We start from the raw sequence: 3,763 nt of genomic DNA, 5'->3' as shown, positions 1-3,763 counted from the left end.
AGACGCCATTGGCATAGAAATTGCAGTGCGGGCGTTCGGGGGGGGGGGGGGGGGGGGGGGGGGGGGGGGTGGAGCTCAGGAGGAGTTAAAAAGTACTATAATTCTTATAGGAAGGAGCAATGGAATTCAAAACCTTTTAAAGTCTGAGGACCCACTGGTAAGCACTACATGAACTGAACCGGAACGCATGCTTTCAAACAGATAGAGGAAAATGTGGATCAAAGGAAATTTGGTGAATCAAACAAAAGGCATAAGGGGGTTAATAGGAACCAGGAGAGAGCATGACCCATTCCCAACGCTAAATAAGAAATGAGTAACTTGACGGCGGCTTCCGTGGGAATATTTTAAATGTTTCGCCATGAAGCGGGGCATTTCCTGTAGGTTTCTCATACTAGGCTTGATCCAGTTGAGATCATTCCCATCCTCTCAGAGTTTGATAAAAGGCTTATCATGAATTGGATTTTGCATTTATTAAGTAGGCTTTGACTGGTTGGCTTGAAGACTCACTTGTAAGAGAAAACGTCCAAGGAGATGAAGAGAATTTTTCCCATGAGCGATTTTTTTTTTTCTTATGTACTCAACCACCCTCTTAAGTAAGCCCTTCTCCTTGGGCTTTTATTGCAGTACCATCGTTTTATTAAAATTTCAGTTTCCATCGTACCAGTGTGAGAGGAGCGTACCATCACCGGAACAGGAAACGTACGAAAAGACAAAGAGAAAATGTCTTCTCTCCCTCTCCTTTCCTAGTGTTTTTTCACTGTAATCATACAAGGCTACACAAACATAAGTGTACGTTAAGAGCCTTCTTTGTGGTTTGACTTTACAAAAATGGGATGTACTTTCCTTCCAGGGTCTCATGGAAGTGATGAGGTGCCCGGGCAGGTAACACAGGTGTGGCAGGTGGGGGCGGAGGGGATGGAGGCTGGGACCTCGCTGGAGCCCATTGGGGCATCTCCGATACGCCAGCGTTCACCCTGACACAGCTTCTGGTCAACGCATGTGTCACCACCTCTCCAGTAGCCGGGTATATTGCTGGGGACGCTCTGCTGGTGGCTCCCATTCCAGGCCGCCTCCACCCCCAGATGCATGGCTGAATGTTTGCACACGGCAACTTAAGGATCTGGCCTTCTGATTTTACACAATAAATTCTCAAAGTGAGATCCCTTTGTCACACGGCCATATTTTATTTTAATAGATATTAAGAAATTGCATTCAAATTAGGTTGTATCAATGTCACTTCCCACCAGCAGTATATGAGGCACCTATTTCCCCACAGTCTTCCCAGCAATAAATGCCTGCGGTCTGTAATTTTTGCCAATCTCCTGAATAAAAATATGTCATTATCGTTCTAATTTGAATTGTCTTGACTACTAATAAGGTTTAGTACCTTTTTATGCATTTATTGGCCGTTTTTATTTCTTTCTCTGTTAATCGCCAATATATAGCCTCTGCGCAATTTTCTATTGGGTTTTAAATCTTTTTCTTATCCATTCGTAGGAACTTCTTATATATTAGAAATAGTGATATTGTTCCTGTGTCCTGAAGACATTTCCCCCCTCCCTGGGCTGTTCCTGCCACGGGCTCTGCACCACCCCACCCCCAGGGTCTCATTGGCCATAGCAGGTGGCCCCTTGCAGCAGCTCGGAAATTGTTTTCTTCGTCATTTCAAGACCGCCCTCAGTCGCTGTGCTTTTGTTAATGGGATGTTCATCCTAAAACCTGAAGACCACTGGTCTCTCTATTAAGCATATTATCAATATGTGTTATAAATATATTGAAATCTACTGGCTGCTATCACCAAGTGACATGCGTCTCTGAGCTTTCATGTTAAACAAGGAATCAAGAAGCACGTTTGGCACCTGAACATCATCTGACAAACAAGGACATCTTTCAGGACCTGGAAGTACATTCCTCAAAAGGATGGTCTCGAGGGCGCCTGGGTGGCTCAGTCAGTTGAGCGTCTGACTTCGGCTCAGGTCATGATCTCGCGGTTTGTGGGTTCGAGCCCCGCGTCGGGCTCTGTGTTGACAGCTCGGAGCCTGGAGCTGCTTCAGATTCTGTGTCTCCTTCTTTCTCTGACCCTCCCCTACTCATGCTGTTTCTCTCTCTCAGAAATAAATAAAACGTTTGAAAAAAATTTTTTTAAAAAGGCTGGTCTCAGTGCTGTGAGGGATACTAGGGGACCCGGCCATCTGGACCCCCCACTCTGGAACCTTTCTCCTGCCTACTCATGTCACTGACCTACCTGATCCTGGTCTAGATGCAGGTCTGAGCAGCAAAAATGTGGACGTCCCTCTGCCCTCAGGCAGGCAGGGAATCGCATCCCGCTCACCTTCAGTCCCCTTGCCAACACGTCCGGAGCCCATTTTTGCTTCACTTCTACTTAGAGACGGCAGGAATGCCAGCTCATGACTTACATCCTGTTTTTTCTCTGATCTGTCCTTCCCTCCCACCTCCACCCCTGCTGGCCATGAGTGGGCAAGTCCCACCCAAAGGTAACCCTCCCACACCCCCCACTTCTGCCTCTCCTCTGCCGGCTCATGGGATCTCACCTTCCCTGGCAGGGTGGGGAAAGTGGTCCAGATGCTTTGACGCCCCCTTTGTAGCAAAACACTCTCCCCAGAATGCACTGGGGCTCTGGATGTTGATCATCAAAAATGAGTATTTCAGGACTTAAAATTTTTCTCCACTACAGATCGCAAGCGTGTATTTTGAAAGTTAACAGAAAATGTCCAGCAAGCGGTAGAGAATCAGCTCATTACTTTTGAATTTGGAATCATGAAGCAACCCTGCCCCACCGACAGCCCGAGTGTGGCAAGCTATGGAGGGCTCCAGAATGTTGGGAGAAGGACAGGGGTAAGGACTGGGATCAGATTTGGAGGCTCGTAACACCGGCTGAAACGAACACACCAGCTTATTTATCTCTCACCCGGGAGAAGCTAGGAGCTATGCCATGCAGATCTTATAGGACAGCTTGGGGGTCTTTAATCTTGGTCCTTTTCCAGTGTGGCTTCTGGGCACCTAATTACCTCACAATCCAAAATGGCGGCAGGAAGGCCTCGTTTTAAGAAGTGGGAAACTAGGAAGCGATAACAGAGTAACCCGTGAGTCCACCCCCTTGGCCACCCCCGTAAATCAGCCTTCTCTAAAGCCGAGCACGGCCTCTTAGCCTTGGATCTCAGTAGCCCGAACTTTCTTACACGGTCACACCTGATTGCGAGGGAGGAGGGGGAACGAAACATTTAACCCAAGCCCATTGCTATTCCAAATAATAGCAGATAACGCTCTCAATAATGCTTCTTAAGGAAGCAAGGGAGGGTAGATACGAGATAGCCAATGGCAGCCCTCACTATGACAATAAAATAAATTGCAGGGAAAGTAAACATCCGTTAGTACTTTTAAAAACGCATCCTCGCCACAAACCATTCTGTCAAGTGAATACCACTGCTGATCTTTTGAGTAGAAGTGGGTTTGCGGAACAATTAATTTAAGAAAAGCACCACTTTTATAATGTTGAGTCTCTCTGTCCATAAGTGAGGTATCCAGAAATGCATGTCTCCATTCGCTCACCTGGGGAGAGATGTGGATTAACTCATTTTTCACTCGCCATTATGTCCTTGATACTGTAGGTTTCCCTCAGTATCCGAAAGTAGAGTGTACTCATGAAAACCTGTGGAAGGCAAAATGGGTAAAGTGAAGAAGCGATTACCGTTCATTTATGTGGAAAAGCTTTTGAGTATTCCCAGACCCCGAAAAGAACCTC

This window comes from Hyaena hyaena, unplaced genomic scaffold, assembly GCF_003009895.1.
Source record: "Hyaena hyaena isolate Hyena2069 unplaced genomic scaffold, ASM300989v1 scaffold_316, whole genome shotgun sequence".
Classification (NCBI taxonomy): Eukaryota; Metazoa; Chordata; class Mammalia; order Carnivora; family Hyaenidae; genus Hyaena; species Hyaena hyaena.
The sequence above is the reverse complement of the archived record's forward strand: the minus strand, read 5'-3'. Positions refer to the sequence as shown.